General features: G+C 39.0%; 1 protein-coding gene across 4 annotated transcripts in view; it reads right to left on the bottom strand.

Moving 5' to 3' along the window:
- The window catches only part of IL1RAP (interleukin 1 receptor accessory protein), a 145,034-nt gene that overhangs the window by 100,292 nt on the left and 26,449 nt on the right, over positions 1-18,293 (bottom strand). For 2 of the 4 annotated variants that reach the window (XM_025377769.1, XM_025377771.1), the window contains exon 2: positions 2,295-2,381. The exons of 1 other annotated variant lie outside the window; for it this stretch is intronic. The gene's annotated coding sequence lies outside the window, so the exon portion shown is untranslated. Of the gene's footprint in view, positions 1-2,294; positions 2,382-7,701; positions 7,866-18,293 lie in introns of all 4 variants that reach the window. One more of the 4 variants, XM_025377772.1, reaches the window with a different exon arrangement.

Genomic DNA, 18,293 nt, shown 5'->3' with positions numbered 1-18,293 from the left:
ATCAGGGAAATGCAAATTAAAACCACAGGGAGATACTACAATACACCTTTCGGAATGACTAAAATTAAAAAATAAATCCTGACAATACCAAGTGATAAAGGGGATGCAAAGCAATTGGAACTCTCATACTGGTGGAATATGAAATGTCCATACACCCTCTCTGGAAAACAGCTTAACAGTTTCTTAACAAAGTTGAACATAAACTTGCCATATCACTCAGTGATCTCACTCTTAGATACTTGTCCAAGGGAAATGAAAACTTACTTTCATACAAAAAGCTATACCTGCATGTTTTAGAAGCCCTATTATTAATTGCCTAAAGCTGGAAACAATTCAATTGTCATTCTACAGTGAATGGATCAACAAATTCTGTGGCATCCAAAGAAATAGAATAATACTCAGCAATACTAAGCAGTGAGCATTATATATGTTGATATAATAACTTGGATGAATCTCAAAGGCATTGTGCTGAATTAAATAAACCAACCTTAATAGGATGCCTATTGTATGATTTCATTTAAATAACACTCTCAAAAAGACAGAACTGGAGTGACTGAGAACAGATCAAGGGGTTAGGGATAATGGGAGAGAGTATGACTGCAAAAGCAGGGCACATGAGAGTTGTTTGGGGAAACAGAACAGTTTTGTATCCTGTTTGTCACAGTGGTTACTTGATTGGATACACGAGTTAATATTCACAGAGCTGTACTCCCAAAAAAGTTAATGTTACAGTGCATTAATTAGAAATACATTTTAAGTGGTATGATTCTTCTTTTTAAAAACTCAACAACTGATTTATGAAGCCTTTTCGACAGTTTAAAGAAAGGTGTTTTAACCTAAATATGGTTTCTATTTTCAACATTTACTTTGAAAATAACGCAGTCTTGTCATTAAGCACTGAATATTCCAGAAATGCCTAGCAGTGGAGGCACATGGAGAGATCAATGAAATGCCCCAACTTTCAGCTTACCAAGCCAGTACTGCTAACCTTTACTGATATAACAGCAGAGTCAAAGTTCATCAGAAACCATTAGCACACTCCTCTTAGATATTGCCTTCTCCCTTTTTAGGAAACAGCTTCAAAGTGCTCAGCACTCTGAGAGGACATATATACATAATATACCACCTGCCATCTTTAGAACCTTGGAATAGAATGTGAGCAGATTGATTCCCTTTTGTGCTTTAATATTTCGAATAGCAACATGCTCCGTGGAGTGAGGGAAGAAATATCATCATGAAGTCCTGTCCCTCACAAGGGAGAACTAGAACTGGGTTTTCAGTGAGAGGAAGGTGAAAGAGCAATTTAAAAAGAGCACTGAACTTGAAGTTCCTAGTTTGTTCGACTGTGTGATATTGGAGAGCCTGAGAGAAGAGGTGAGGAATATTCACACTGACCTCTTAGGAAGATTTGTAACCAGCTCACTGTCTTGACGGTTAATTCAAGACTGATGTGCTAGGGGTTCATGGATCCTTCTAAGCAAGGTAAGGAATTGTTCCATTATACCCTCTTTCCAGAGGACAATTGACGATTAAGTAATTCTCTACTTAGGGACACTGAGGCTGGGGAATGATAGAAACTAATACAACTACCTCACCATTGGTTGAGAGGAAAGTCTTAATAATTGCTGTAAAGTGCTTAGCACTGTCCAGGAACATAAACTGCTCTCAGCAAATGCTGTTTATCATCAACTATTATTAAGGGAGATAACAGATGTGAAATAATTGAGGAACTATGGAATAGTAGACAATGTGAGCTACCATTAATATTATTTACAAAAAAAAGAGCCCAAATTACGTGGTTCAAGTTGACCATGGAGTATTGGACAAAACTTGCCATGTCCTACACTTTGTGTGCACTAGATCCAAGTTTAGTGCTCTATTTTCAAAATATTTCAAAGAAGGTAGTTTTAGTTGTCAAGTCTGGCCTTGACAAATTACAGAAAAGCCAAGATTATTGTGATAGGCTCTATGATGAAATTGGAAATTGGAAATTGGAAAAATCGTGGCTCAGGAGGTTTCCCTTCTCTAGGCCCCATATCCTCATTTTAAAAATAGCAGTAAAAATCCCTGTCCTGACTATCTCATAGGGCAGATGGAGAGGATCAAAGGATGTGACAGGTAAAAACATATATATAAAATGCTACATATTATAACAGTTGGTGTTTATTATGAAATAAGCTAAAGTTTTTGCTTGGTTTTGTTTAAATTTGGAAGAAACTGAAGGGGTAGAGAACTTAGAAGTTGATAAGGAAATATTTTATAAATTGCTTAATTTAAATCAGAAAATGAATTACCTTTGAGATACTAAAGGGAGGGGCAAGAGTGAGGCTTCTAGGGCCAGCTAATGTTCTAGTTCTTAGGTGATGACTACATGACGATGCCTATGTAAACAAAATGAAAAAGTTGAATACAATATTTATGTACTGTCAATATGCTGTGCTTCTGTAAAAAATGTGGAAAAACTTTTTCGTTGGTTAAAGCATATTTAAGAAAACAGGAAGAGGTTACAGAAAGATACAGAACTAACAGAAGATAGATAGATAGATAGATAGATAGATAGATAGATAGATAGATAGATAGATAGATAGATAGATAGATAGATAGGGCTCTATCTATATATAATTTTAAACCAAGAAAGCAGATTAAATCCAACACAGATGTGACAGGGAACTTCAAGGCTGAAAGGAGGAGTAATTTACGATGAGACCATCGGACACTACTTTTAATTCACTCAGCAAATATGTATCAAGCTCTGGACAGTCTGGAGGAGGAAGGAGAGAAACTGTACCCTTCCTCAGGAAGCTTGCAATTTGGAGGTATTCAAACCACATACTTTTAATTATAACAATGAAAAAACATTAGACAAATCCAAAAGAGGAATATTCTACAAAACAACTGGTGTGTAAATTTCAAAAGTATCAAGGTAGGAAGTTAATGAAAATGGAAAGACTATTGCAGGCTGAAGGAAGCAAAGCAAAAGAGCTAAATGCAATGCCTGATCGTGAAACGAATCTTTTGGCTATAAAAACATGTTTGGGATTATGGATCAGGGAAAAAAATGCTCTTTCTACTGTACTGTAACTTCTTCTGTAAAATTGAGATTATGTAAGTTTCTCTTGTCATCCAACCCTCCCCTGACACAGCACAGAGAACACTGCCACAGCAGAGGCATTTCAAAGCATGTGAGAGTAGGGAGTAGAGAAGGAAGCAGAGAGGAGGGAGGAAGGAGCACATCACTTGGGCAATGTGACGCCATTTGAAGTTCAAATAGGGAATTAGGTGAAATTATCACCACCACAGGCACAAAACAGACATATCACCTGTGGACTAAGATCCAGTCACCTCCAGGTTAGGAAATTAATTACTTTTCCCAGCACAGAAAAGTTTCCTAGCCATCTGAGGTTTTCTCCCCTTAAATTTCACTTAACGACATTGCCACTAATAACCTCTCTAATTCAAAAGGATGGTCTGAAGATCACGATCCTGTCTGTGAGACTCTCGAGAGAAAGGCATTTTCTACAAGCTGTTAGAAAGGCCAGAAGTAACAAAACTGTGGCTGAGTTTTCATGGATTTCTCTATAAAACCTGTAATTCCCTAGCTTCTGACTCTACAGCCTCAAATTTCATTCAAATCAATGTATTTATTGAGCCCCTATTTTATACACTTTAATAGAAGTTGTGCAATATACAGAAATAAAAACACTGTTCATTTGTTCATTTAATCAAGGATCTCACAGGTAGGGAGCAAAGGTAGACACACACACACACACACACACACACACACACACACAAAACAACAAGGCGGCAAATGGCCAAGTAGGATACAATTCCTCCAAAATCTGAAATGAAAATTATCATGTCCTGTGCTGAGCAATCTGCAAAAGGACCACGTGGCCAAAAAATAAGTTTGAAAAGTCACATATCACATATCTCTTGGAGATTCACAATACACACTGGCATTTTAAATGCTTGGGGTAATCTGCCAAGTAAATACTGTGGTCAGCTTGGCTTAACACAACATTAACCATTTTGAGACAGCCAAATATAAAGGGCCCCCAGGAGAACCTTCGACTGGTCTACACACTGGTTGAACGGGGTAGAGTCATGAAAGTTTGCACCATTCGCAGGCAGGAAGAGCCTGGTCTCTCCTGTTCCTGGGTGGTAACCAGGGATTCAATCTGTGAGGTGGGAAGCCTGCTAGCAGGACTCGCACTTTGCTGAGAGTCCGTTTCCTTTTTTTTTTCTTTTCGCCCAATAAATTCCATTTTTCTTACCCTTCTGTATGTCTGTGAGCCTAATCTTTCCTGGTTGTGTGACAAGAACCTGAAGGAGAAAGTCCTATAACATCTTTGGTGCCCAGAACATGGGTTTGAGAAAGGGTTAGTGAGATGCAAACCAAGAAATCTCTTTCCCTCTCATTTCTAAACCTTTTCATCCTCAGACTCCTGAGGGCAGGGGAAACTGTGCCCCCACAACTGTCACTACCAGGGGTTAGGAAAGATGGCCTCAGTACAACCTAGCCTTTCCATGGCCTTTTCCTTCTTTCTTCCGGATGGACAGGCAAACAATAGCTCCCCCTTTCCCCCTCCCTTCCCACCTGGGGCTGGGGAATGCCAGGCATCCAAGGTATCCTCCCCTCCCTGGGCAAGGGGTTCAATGCCATTGGACAGCAATTAAGTTTCTCTCCCCGGTAGAGGGACACATTTGCATAAGAATAAGAGGTTCTTCCTCAGGCATTTAATTTTTTTTTTCTTTCCTTTTCTCCATCAGGTCAGGAGTTGACTTTTAAGCATGGTTGTTGTTTATTTATTAATTTTTTGTTGGTTCTTTCCCTTTAAGAAGACATTTAACTAGGCTAGGAATGATAAGGATCAATGTTTATATTCTCTGTAAAGTTTTAATTATGAGAAAGGATTTGTGAGGTTGGTCTTAAGCTGTAGCCAACATGGTGTGCTTTACAGTCTTTCTGTACGGTCTGTAAAATATTTTGTTGCAGGCCTCTATCTTATTTTATGTCCCTGGGGCCGTGGCATGTAACCCCATGGCAAGGCTTTGTTTAGATTAGCCATGGCCCAGATTCAATCCTGGCTTAGGAAATGAGTCCTTTCGGGTTTGATATCTGTATGAGCTTTTGTTATTTGTTGATTCCCTTCCCCTCCACAAACTGCACTCGATTTTCCTTTCTCTGAGCCTTTAGTAAAATCTGAAAGCCAGAAATATTGGCCACTTGTCAAGTAATAAGGGAGTTAAAAGGATTTTCTCAAGGAGCGGTCAGCTTAATTAAAAGTGGATATCCAAGTTATAGTTATATTTAAAAGATCTTTATGTTTTCCTTTTCTTGGACCTTGTTTTTCTGGAAAAAGTGTTTTGTTTTTTTCTAAGTCAACTAAATTATTTTTCTCCATTTTGCCTCACCACTTTTAACACCTGCATGAGAGGGGAGAGACCTCTGTTTTTCTCATGGAATCCCCAAAATTAAAAGCACCCAGAGGCTAATAATCCAAATATGAGATTGCCAAATGAAGGAGCTTGTGGGGAATGGGTTTTCTTCTGCATGTCTGTGTAGTCATATACATGTTTTGTTTGTGATGTCTATAAAAAGAGCTCTAATTAATTGTCCTAAAGGAAGATAAGTACTTGGAGCAAATGTTTTTAAAAGGGAAGACAAAAGCTGTGGTACCTTTCAGTTCACATGACTTTAATCTTTAGAGAAATGTCAATTCTTGCCTGGGATTAAAGAATTATTTTAAATTAGGTAAGATAAAGCTAAAAGTTCAAACAAGAAGTAGAAGGAGTGTAAAAATTAATCTTGCAAAAATTCCCTGTGTGAACATGTTGACTAAATTCAAACAATTATTATATGGTTTTTCTGTAAATTGAGGATTGAAATAAAAGCACAACAAGGTACTCTTAAGGCACTAATTTGTTCTTTAGCAAAATTTGTAAAGGGCTATGCAAGGTTTTTTTTCTTGTTAAATTTCTGAGTCATCATTTTTATAAAATAATTTATCATAATCTGGAATTCTATTTCAGAACATCAAATGTTTTAAACCTCTAACATATTTATCAGGCTTCCTAAAGTCAAACTTTAGTTACAAAATTGTCTTTCCTGACACCTGGCTTTTTGGATACTTCAAAGGGTCACTGGAGTGTCCAGAAAAGAAACGTAAAAGGATTATTTAACATGTTTAGGTACTTTGGCTTGCCAAAATGATGTTCAATCTTCTTTAGGAATTATTTTGGTGAATAATGCTAATATATGTTCCAAAATTGTATGGGATTTCTAAAATTCTAATGTCTGAGTATATGCTATCAATCATAACAAGCTTGTTATGTTAAGTTATTGTAAACCACAGAGATAACCAAACTTTGTCAATTGTGTTTCTAACTGTAACTACCCTGGACATTTTGTTATTCACAGTCAATTGTTGAATTGTTTTAATCCTTTTCCAAAGATTGTTTACAATGAGCTATAAAACTTTGACAGGGGCTCTCAAATACAGGTTTATGATAACTTTGCAGATTGTAACAATGGAATAAAAGAAAAATGTACAGGACTCATAAAGAGCTGAAGTGTTCACAAATATCAGGCAAAACAAGAACTAAACAGATTGAACTGAGAAAACTGAAACAATATTTTAAATTTTTACTTGGAATATTGCTGATCCTTGTTTTGTTTTTCAGAGTCAAGGAAACTTACTTTGAACTATTTACAGCCTTTAATAATTGAATAAGGTATCTTCCTGTGAAGAAAATTTGGAGCCTATTTGTTTCTCTCTCTGGTTCCTCTAGAATTTGCAAGTTATCTGTGAGTATTTTTAATTTACGGCAATATACTTGTTTGCATCAGTAAAATAAGCATCCATTTTTATTTTGCAACAGGACACAATTGCAGAAACTGTTTGTTTTACCAAGGGTTTGACTGAAGGGTATGCTCCACTTTAAGGAGTCAAGCTCGACTTGCAGAGCCAATGAAAGCCCCTGGAGAAAAAACTGGCTTCATACCCTTGTCTACGCAGTCCTTGTATAGGGTTCCTGACCTGTGGTCAGAAGCAAATGTCGCTTTCTAACAAGCCCAGGAGCTCCATGTTCATCTTGGGACCTTAACAGGAGAGGATCACCCAACTCACAGGTATTTGAAGATACAAACCCATGGCTAGGCTCAGCTTTAAAAAGTCTGATCCGAGATTCCTTGTGGAACAGAGTTCCACCAAAGCCAATCAAAAAGGTGTATGTAGAAATAGTTATTCTTGCTATACTTTATGCAAATAATCAGGCCAAGCATAAGACTAAAGTCTGTTTTGTAAACAAATCAGTCCTACCACGTTGTTTTTTTTTTTTAAGCAAAAATAAGGACTGAAGAGAAATTATGTTTCAAAACTTATCATACCTTTGTCATTAAATGCTAAACTCATTAGTTGTTTTTAAGTTTTTGCCTACATTTTAGACTAATCCTGCTTGTTCCTGTGAACCAACCAGCAATCTCCGGCTGCAGCTCAGAAAGAGCAAACAGGATGGGTAATGTAGAAATCTGGATCGATATTCTAGTTCTGAGCAATAATGCTGCAAATCCTGCCAGGTGATGGGAATAAATAGTATACCCATCACCCAGAGGTTTCCTTTTTGGGAAAGTAAGACCAAGGGAGCTAACCAAAGCCAAGCACCATGCACCCAAATCTTAGCAAGCATAACTATAACCACCAGTTATCTGGAAATGTCACAAGACATCATCTTCTCTGCCTTCTTGGAGGAGGACTCAATGCCACAGCTTTACGTCATCATTTGCCTTATGTGAAGGAGTCCATGCAATTCCCCATGAGACACATTATTGTCCCAAACTCAATTTCAACCTTCGGGTCAAAGCCCTAGGAAAGACAATTGGATCTAAGGGATCCAGAGGCCAATGATAACAGAGGTTAAAAGGCGCAGTTGAGGTGAGAATGGCTAATTCCTGCCGATTAAGCCAAGACTCAAGTAACCCTAATTTCAACAAGTAAGCCTTACCTTTCATGCATAAAGGTCATGCAAGTATCTATGGCACAAATGAGGTCTAGAGAACTCCAAGGCTACCGACAGTAGGGGGAATAGAGGCATAGGTGAGAGAAGATCATTCCTATTCTCTAAGGCCTCCCTGTTTCATGGGTGCCTGCTTTGGCACCCTTGGGTAGCACGTGCCAAGGCTGCCGGGACTCAGAGATGCAAGGATGGAAGAGGGAAAGAGGACACTCTTCCTTCTCTCCCTCACGCACCCCAGGTATTTGCTAGGAAGAGAAGGGGACCAGGGATGCCTGCTCCCCTCTTTTTAGATGAGTAGCCATCCATCTTCACTCTGTACCCCTTTCAAATGCATCCTGAACCCCTGGAACTCCTTTGAAGAAAACATCTTCTTTTTTCCTTTCTCCTCCTCTGTCCTCTCTTCGCTGATAGGTAATTGTGTCTGCATTCTACAAAACACTCCCCTTGGATGCAGCCTCCAAACTGGGAAAAGTTAATTTCCCAAACCTTAAACCGGTTGGCTTAGTGTTGGGCTCAGGAGAAGGCAACCCAGAAGCCTGACAGGCCGGTAAAAGGGTAAAAGTTGTTTTACCAATCAGGCTTTTGGCCTCTCTCTGCCTGTGCAAACTGGTAAAAGGCCTTGGGATTTTTGAGCTGTTCTCACCCCCCACTTGTTTCATTTTAATACATGTTTTCTAATAACCAGTCTGTCTCTTCTCACATTCAGGCCATCAAACTCCAAACACTCTTGCAACCGGAGCCTTGGATGATGAGCCCTTCTGCCAGGGACGCTTACATAGGCCTCTGAGGGAGCTCTGGCTGTCATTTTCCCAAAACAGCACCCCCTGTCAGCAGGAAGCAGTTAAGATTGGTCTTCATCCTTATCCTTATTCTAATGGCAGCTAGATGTACTTCTTTCAGGGAGAATGAGACAGTCAAGTATAAAGGGATCCCTGGAGAACCTCCGACCAGCCTGTGCACAGTGGAGCTACAGAGGTTCACACGGTTTGCAAGAGGGAGGAGCCTGGTTCCTCCTGTTCCTGGGTGGTAACCAGGGATTCAATCTGTGAGGCAAGAAGCCTCCCAACAGGACTCTTGCTTTGTTGAGAGTCCCTGTTTCCCTTTTTTTCCTTTTTGCCAAATAAATCCCATTTTTCTCACCCTTCTACGTGTCTGTGAGCATAATCTTTCCTGGTCGTGTGACAAGAACCCTAAGGAGATGTCAGGCCTCTGAGCCCAAGCCAAGCCATCGCATCCCCTGTGACTTGCACGTATACGCCCAGATGGCCTGAAGTAACTGAAGAATCACAAAAGAAGTGCAGATGCCCTGCCTCACCTTAACCGATGACATTCCACCACAAAAGAAGTGAAAATGGCTGGTCCTTGCCTTAAGCGATGATATTATCTTGTGAAATTCCTTTTCCTGGCTCATCCTGGCTCAAAAAGCTCCCCCACTGAGCACCTTGTGACCCCCGCTCCTGCCCGCCAGAGAACCCCCCTTTGACAGTAATTTTCCTTTACCTACCCAAATCCTATAAAACGGCCCCACCCTTATCTCCCTTCGCTGACTCTCTTTTCGGACTCAGCCTATCTGCACCCAGGTGGAATAAATAGCCATGCTGCTCACACAAAGCCTGTTTGGTGGTCTCTTCACACGGACGCGCATGAGAGGAGAATGTTCCACAACAATTTGACCATGAACCTCTTTTTATGCAATACACCTATGAAAGTCCCAGTGAAAATACTGCCATAGTGAAAACTCTAATTGCAGAAGGGGGAGCCCAAGTCATAATTCCCAAATCAATCCTCAATCCACAAGATATACATGTTTTTTAAAACTCCACTTGAGACCAAATTGTCTATCACTGAAAGGAAATAAGTCTTAACTTTCCCACAGCCTAATTCAAGACTCGGGTCCCTTCTGCAGCTTCTCCAGAGTCTCTCTTATCTTGCCTTTACCTAAAAATAAACTATTCTTTTTCTAAAAACTCTCAGTAGATATCTACACCTGTCTTAGAGACCTGAGAAATTTCTGTCCTGTTTTGTTTAGATTTTTTTCTTACCACTCTTTTTTTAACTGGGAATCTAAGTTTGTGTCCACAGTGTATAGTCCAATTTTGTTATGCAATAAACACATATAAATACAAGGCAACTTCTGGGTAGTAGGAAGAACACTTCTCTAGGACACAGCCAACCTGTGTTCTAGTTAGCTGTTGATTACTTTTTAACTGCATGGCCTTGGATAATGTACTTAACCCCTCTGAACCCTGGAATCCTTATCAATAAAATAAGGATTACCTCATAGGATGACATAAGGATCACAATAGATCATGTTTATGATAAAGCTTAATAAATCGTGAAGTATGATACAAATATGAGAAGTTGATACTTTTATTTTACATATGGATTCACAGGCACACTGCATTCTCTAGTCAGGCCATATGTCATCCTAAGGACGGAATATTCTCAAAAGGTTGGTTCAAACAGATGTCACTGTAAGTTCTGTGACAGCCATCAAGATCCACTGCCTATGAAATGAACCTATCTTCAGAAATTAGACTTGAATGGATCCAAGCCATCTTTGGCCTCACAATACAGTCAATTGTCCCTTCACAGAGTACTTCCTAGTATCATTCCCCCAATTCTTTCAGAAAAATGATTGGCTCAATAGAAAGCATCCAGCAGATGAGGGTCTCGGTTCCCCTCCTGTTCAGGTACCCAGAAACCTCGGACAGGCCCCCCTTACTCCGTCAGACCCTGCGGCACCCAGGGGCTCCTCATTCTCCATTACACAGAGAAATGGGCGGGACGAGTCCTCTTTCCTAGTTCTGACTCTGGCATTAACAAGTGCTATAACATTGGCCATGTACTTTATTGTCCCTATGCCTCAGTTTCCACAACTAGTGTTGTTAGGAAGAGTTAAAGTCAAGAGTTAAATCAGAACATTCACAGCAGACTTACAGTGCACCAGGCCAACACTTCACCACCTGGGAGAAAGCACAGAGGCTTCAGTACAGCCTTTACCTTCAGGTATTCTCAGTCTATAGGAGAAAACAGCCTATTAGGCATCCTCATTGCTCTAATCCCCAGTCTTGTCCCTGAAACACAAAGATAATATTCCAAGTCTTCCTGGGAACTCATATAAGCCAAAAAAGTAAGCCCTAAAGAAATATCATGTTTCTGTATCTAAAGTGTTAAAGAAAATCCCCTTATGAACTAACACTGAGGAGGTCTGTGTGAGTCTGTGTCCCTGTTGAGAAAATTCTATGGCTTCTTTCACTAATTTTTGGGCACCAGGATCATCCTGACAGATGGCAATGTGCACCCACCAGTCCCGTAGTCTGGGCTGTGACCTCAGTCCACCAGATCACACTGGATGGGGGGAAGGGGCGGAGGACTATGGCCAGAGTTCTTTTCATATGCATTGACATTTGGTGACTTTATTGAAAATAAAGTAACACCATGCAATTTCCCTTTCATCAGAATGAGAATGAGCTGGAATTTTATAGTGCTATTATCTACTGATCCATAAACCACTAAAGACTCAAGTAACCCTAATTTCAACAAGTATGCCTTATCTTTACCATACAGCTACTTACAAAAAACAGAACACTGGCCTCGCTCACAGAGAGGTGCTCAAGCAGTGCTTAATGTGAGGTTTTAAAATGCTTTGACAAGCATATTGAGCAGGAATGCAGAACATACACTAAAAAAAGTATTGACAGAGGACAAGGGGGGCATTTTGTGGCTGCATCACAAGCTTTCAAGGGGCAATTTTCCCAATGCAAAGCTATTTCATGTAACTGAATACCTATTATGTGGGGCACTTATGCTAAATGTTAACAGATGACACAGATTTTCATTGCCCCAGACATCCAGGAACTCACAACCTATAGAAATCTCCAATTTGCCTATGGCTCATTGTAACCTCATAGTTTAAAAGCCTATTATTTTAATTACCAATTCCTGGCTCTGCCCCCATGGTACCTATGAAATCTTGGGCCAGTTACTTAATCTCTTTGTGACTTACTTCTCCTGCCTGCAAAGTGGGGAGAATAATAATTTCTACTTCCTAGGATTGCTGAGGGGATTATATGCGTTAACATATATAAAATACCTAAAAGTGTATTTGCTCTTATTATTTCTCTAACTCTACAAAGCTATTTAGCTGTGTTTGCTCATGCTACTATTAAGTATACAAATCAGTCCAAGCAACATGCCAGCATGCTGTGGGGAAGGAATTACTTGCATGTCAATGTGGTAGAGAGTACTTGTGGGGAGAGAAAAGGGGTTTAGGCTGAGGAGTGAGGGTGGAAAGATTCCTTGGAGCTGCCACTGCAGCTGGTCTCTGAAGACAGGTAGCATATTCTGTGATGCAGGCATGCATAAGGAAGACAGGCTCTTCGGGGAAAATTAAAACAAAACAAGCCATACCTTTTCCCACTGATCTATAGAACAGAAAGGAAAACTTAACTGAAGAAAATTCAAATCAGATGAATATTCTCTTGCAGGTTTGAAGTCCCTTAAAATCTTGGGCTAAGAACAGCAACAGGAAATAGGAATTTTATTCTGCACATCATTTCAAGGATGTACCCTGCATGGAGCTGCTAATCATACTAATGGATAGTTACTACATTCTGTGTTAGGTGATTGCAGGCATTAATAGGTCATCATCCAAGCAATGGGGCCAGGAAAAGTATGTTCCATTATGACTACACAGGGAATGAAAGCCATTTCCATCAGCACAAAAATATTTTTAAAACACTCTGTCATTCACAAAGTTTTTTTTTTTCACACATTTATACATTAAAATTTCACAACCTCGTAGGGATTCACACATACATGCATACCCTAGCAGGGATTTCACACATATATACATTTCATCTCACAACCTAAAGAGATCTCTGGATCCTCAAGCTGCCAGGAGTTTGTCATTTAATTTCAATCCCATTTTACAGAAGAACTATAGCTTCATGGATACTAAATAGTGAAGCCAGTGTGCAAACTCAAATGCCTTGACACAAAATCTCGTAATATTTCCATTGTATGTTCTTGTCATTGCCTTAAAAGTTTGTGTTAGAGATAAGGAGCCACTGCAACACAATTTTCTACTGGAATTTGAATGTCTATCTTCTGCTTAGCAACAATCTCAGCATTTGTCATGTCCTACAGAAAATCCCATGTTGCTTCATGTCATTGATCTGTAGCTGTCTCCAATAAAAGGACCTGAATGCCTGCTGTGGCCCTGGGAATTTTAAATAAGAAGTCAATGAGAGATGCTGGGAAGTGGTTCTGTAATTGACGAGGGGCAGATAAAAACCTTGGTGGAATAATAATCATATCAATATGCTGGCTACATGAATGATCCTGCAGTGAATTACAACAGGGTACTTCAACTCCAAAGCCTAGGGTGGCAGATCTGCATAATTAATCTCCCTCTGCAATAACCCTGCAGGGTCAGCAACGTCGGCATTCTACAGCTGAAATTAATGTCTTATTATTTCAGTCTGCTTTGGTGTTTCTTCAGATTCAGGAAAATAATATCAGATGTAGCAGCTCTGTTAACACAGACAGGGTTTTAAAGGATCTCCAGGCTATGAAAATATATTCACGTAAATCCTGGTGGGTATATAGAGGATGGATACAATGTATAGTCCTAATAAATGTACCTACTTAATTTGAGTCTCCTGATATTTTCAAATTTCCTTCTTAAATGAACTTAGACCCTCTGAAGGCCAAATATTGATCCACATCGTTCAGCTTAGGGTTTTACAGAATGATCTTGAAAAGCTATATTTCAGTAATTCAGCCTCAGTTTAGAGAAACATTAGATTATTAATACTAGGTGAAATAGGTTCAAAAGTTATCTTTTTCCACAGGACTTCTTTCAGGGCCTTTCAGGATGCTAATGCATGTTGTGAAACGAAATTACTTAGTAATAATATACAGTGTTTCTCAAACCTAGTTGACTTTAGTAATTCTTGTTTAGTAACATCTCCAAGCATCAGGATCCTTGCCACACTTTAGAAATGCTGAGTGAAGTTCTTTCAGAAAAAAAGGGTGGAGATGGAGTTTGACTGTGTAAGTCCCCCCAAACAGTGATCAAGCTTTGAGGAATTCCTATAAATTCTCTCACTGGGTGTATTACTCCTACTGGAGGTAGTTTTAGAGTAAGGGTCATGAATTTTTAATTGGGAAAAAAGTAGGAAATTCAAATCACTTTTCCAATTTGCTAAACCATTCCTGTGGCAAGCTGATGGAGGAACAATGGCATAATGATGAGCTAAAATGAGATGTAAGACATGCTGGTGGATTTAAGTATGATAATGCTATGCTCCACCAGTGTGGCTAATTGGAGTTGATTATAATTTCACTACTTCCAGAATTTTGGATTCTTAAAGACTGTTGCCAAATCAGAACATAAGACACCACACAGAAAAAGTCAGAAAACAGAGGGGAGCCTTTATTTTTCCAATGATAAAAGGAGTAAGCACCTGTGAGACCCAGCAAATAACCCCTTCACCCGTGTGACCTTAATGTTAGAAAAATTAAAAGTGCTATTATTTTTAATTGTTCTGCTGTTTCTGAAAAAGGGAAGAAAATGTATGTATTTATTAAGGTGACCCAAATACTAAGAGTTTTTGCATGTAAATATTCTTTCCATTCTCTAATATATAAAAAACAGACTGAAATCTCCTCTAAATCCAAAGGAAGAGATATTTACCACACTGCAAACAAGAAGGCTGTAAAAGCCTCAGGTAAGGGTTGGGTGCCATGGGAACACCTGTAAAGGCTGACTGATGACAAAGACCAAAGCAATTTTCTCACACATCATATCCTAGTGCTACTTCCCTGATGTCCTTCACTGACATTCTGGATCCTCCACGATCTGGCAGCGCAGCGAACTCTCTTTCTAACCCTTTGCTGTACCACTACTTCTCATATAGCAAGCACTCCCACCACAGGTACAAATCCAGATATTGCTACAGATCACCCCATGCCTTCCCCTTTACTCATTTCTTCTGCCTGGCATCCCCTTCATTACCCTCTCCACGTGTACAAATACCACCTGTCCTCCAGGACGTATTTCCGAAACCAGTTCTTTCATGAAACCTCCCTGCTTTCCTCTGTCAGACGTAATTTCTCCCTTCTCCCTAAAACGTTAGCTATGCTTCCCATATAGTCTCAGTAATGTACTTTGCTATCTGGTACTATTAATTAAGTGTGTATGTCTTCTCTCTTAAGACCTTTGCCGCCAGCGTCCACTTCTGATTCATTTTTGGCTCCCAGGGTCTAGCATGAAGCCCGGCATATAGAAAACGCTTTGGATTTTTGATTGAACGATTACGTTCTTCTAAACAGAGTGATTCTACAGGCTATTTCTCAATCCAGGAAAATACTATAATTCCTTTATGCATTTTCTGCCCCTTCAGTCTCTCAACACTCATTTCTTTCTCAGACCATCATGGGTGGGGGTGACTTTTCCACTAAAACATGTCAGGCAAGGAGCATTTCAGAGAATACCTTTGCAATGCCATCTGCCTTTGTCAGTGTAAGCCTTGGTCATGCTGCTTTATAATACATACATTTGCATTTATCGTGTGTATGGTGACAATGAACAACAGAGTTGCTCAGTGAGCCCCCACCCAATGACCATCGAGGGAACAGCCTGGAATTACACCAAGAATTCTGTTGAATTTGGATTCACATGTCTGATGTAACATTATTGCAGCTCATCTTTTTTTTTTTTTTTTTTTTTTTTTGGCTAGGGTGAACTCCCCTCAGCCTGTTGATGCTAGCAAAAAAAACAATTTCCTTAATCTTTGTGTATGTTACAGTGGATAACTCTAATTGCCATTTCTAACCCCCAAAAGCTTTCAGAAAGTAGTTCCATTTAGAAAGGAAGAGTTTTCTATGAAAGAATATAACAGAAATTCCTTGAGCCCTTTCAGATCACTACCCAAACTCTGAGATCTGGAGTTTTTAAACTGGAAGCGTAATTTGGGTAAGGAAAAGAGGATATGATCAGGAATCAGAGGAAAACCAAGAGAGGAGAGGTTATAAGCAGAGACAGGAGTACATGTATAGAAGAGAGAACCCTAGAAAAATTAACTTTGAGAATAACATCTGTTCATTCACTCAACAAGCATTTTCCAAATTTCTGCTACATGTTAAGTACATTATTCAATCGAAATAATTCATGCTTTAACACTATGCACAGTGCTTCTTTTCTTATTTTACTTCATAGTCACACAACTTACTCAAAAAGGAATATAATTGTCCTGTTTTACAGTTGATGAAATTAGGTGCAAAAAGGTGAAGTGTCTAACTCAAGATATCACAACAATCAAATAGCAAAGCTTGATTTTAAATAACGTTCTCTGACTGCAGCAGATTGTCTGCCCTGATTCTTTCACATCATTCTCCTCAATGCCCATGACAGTTTATAAAACAAAATATATGAAGTGTTCAATATTTCATTTGCTGTGTCCAAAAGATCAATTAAGAAAGATAAAAATTCACTGGAGCAAGGGTTGTGAAAAATGCCAAATCTACATTAGTCAAATCCCTGAGCTACACGCAAAAAAAAATCTTTCACCAGAAAGGTTTTTTATTATCAGTTTGAAAGTAATGGAGTGGCACAAATGAGCCATTTCTGGGGAACTGCACAGACTTCAGCTATTTATAATTAGTGTGGCATCACTTGGATAAATGGGTGCACCACATTCAAGGTTTTGAAGTTGTTTTTCTCAGTCAGTTTCCCAAGAAAACACCTTTGTCTTTAAAATCCTGGACAAACACAATTCTCCACTTCTCATCCAGAGACAGGATATTGAAATTTCGTGGGCATTTTGAATAGGTTGGTTAAAGTGATAATGACGGTGGTTGCCAGGGCTGAGGGGAGGACAGAATGTGAAGTTAGTGTTTAAAGGCTACAGTTTCAGTAGGAAATGTGAAAAATTCTGGGGATGAATGGTGGCGATAGATGCACAATGAAAACGTACTTAATGCCACAAAACAGTAGACTTAAAAATGGTGAAAATGGTAAATTTTACCACAAAAAAAATACAAATTAAAGAAATGTTAATGAATTTTCAAATCAGATTCCAACATGGAGGTGTATAATTTGTTACCACAAGGCCAAAGACAAACCTCGGCTGAATCTCAAACTCAGAAAAAGTAAAACTTTAATTCTGAACTGCTTAGTTAAACATAATGAAATAGGACCTATCTTCTGTCAGAGTAAGTACACATTGAAACCAAGAAGCCTAATTGTTGTGGAAAATAAGGGAAAAGATCCTCCCTCTTTCTTTTTCTCAGAGCATTTACTTTGGCCAATTTGCAATTATTGAGTACTTTTTGCACTCTTTGAAACGTATATAAATCCTTTTGAAGACTAGACAAGGCCTTTTGTCAGCTTTGTGACCTAGGAATGCCTTTTACTAGGAAGACCTAGAGGCCATCTCTTTGAAAAGTGAACATCATGGGAGATAGCACCCCTATCTCCCAGTTTCTATGGGAGTGTTGGACCCCAACTTTGGTAGGCAACTTGCACCGAGTTAAAAAACTACCTCTTGTCATAAAGATATGAGAAGTTTGTTTTTCCTCTGACCAAAACCAGTCAGCTAACATGGATGGTCATCTCAATTACCAGGTAAAGTTAGGATGAGCTATGTGTAACAAATGGTGCTGTCAAGCTTACTTGAGGACAAGTTATTGTTTATCTTGAAAAAATGTATGTAATGGGCTGTTTGGCTTCATAAATGAGTGAGAGTTCTTTCTGTTTTTGCAATCTCTTAGTGGATTACCTATGATGTACATCACATTCTGACTTAATGCTTGCTCAAGAATAAAAAATAAATGTGTTCGCTTTCTCCCCTACTTTTACAGAGAGAATTTCTCAGGTGGGAGATTTTTATTTTAAATTTTATTTCCCCAACAGCTCCTAAACTTATAACCTCTATAATTTTCACTAAAGTAAATTTTGTTATTAAATAACTCAACATAGACACATGGAAAGACTAATTCCTGTTATTACAAACAGGTAGGAAAATCAGAAGAAAGAGCAAAATGGACTTCTCAGGAGGAAAAAAAAGAAAAGACAAAGTTTAAAATAATAAATAAGTATTGGTATCCATAAGAACAAATAAATGGTTCATTGCACAGCCAGGACAGGAAGAAATTTCCCTATAGACAGGTTCATGAAAAGGGTTTTGTAAAATGACTTCCAAAAAGAGAATTATCTGCCTTTGAGCCTTTGAGGCTTGCAGCTTCAGAATGGACATCATACAAACATT

This window comes from Theropithecus gelada, chromosome 2 (assembly GCF_003255815.1).
Source record: "Theropithecus gelada isolate Dixy chromosome 2, Tgel_1.0, whole genome shotgun sequence".
Lineage (NCBI taxonomy): Eukaryota > Metazoa > Chordata > Mammalia > Primates > Cercopithecidae > Theropithecus > Theropithecus gelada.
This window is presented reverse-complemented; position numbering and strand designations above follow the sequence as displayed.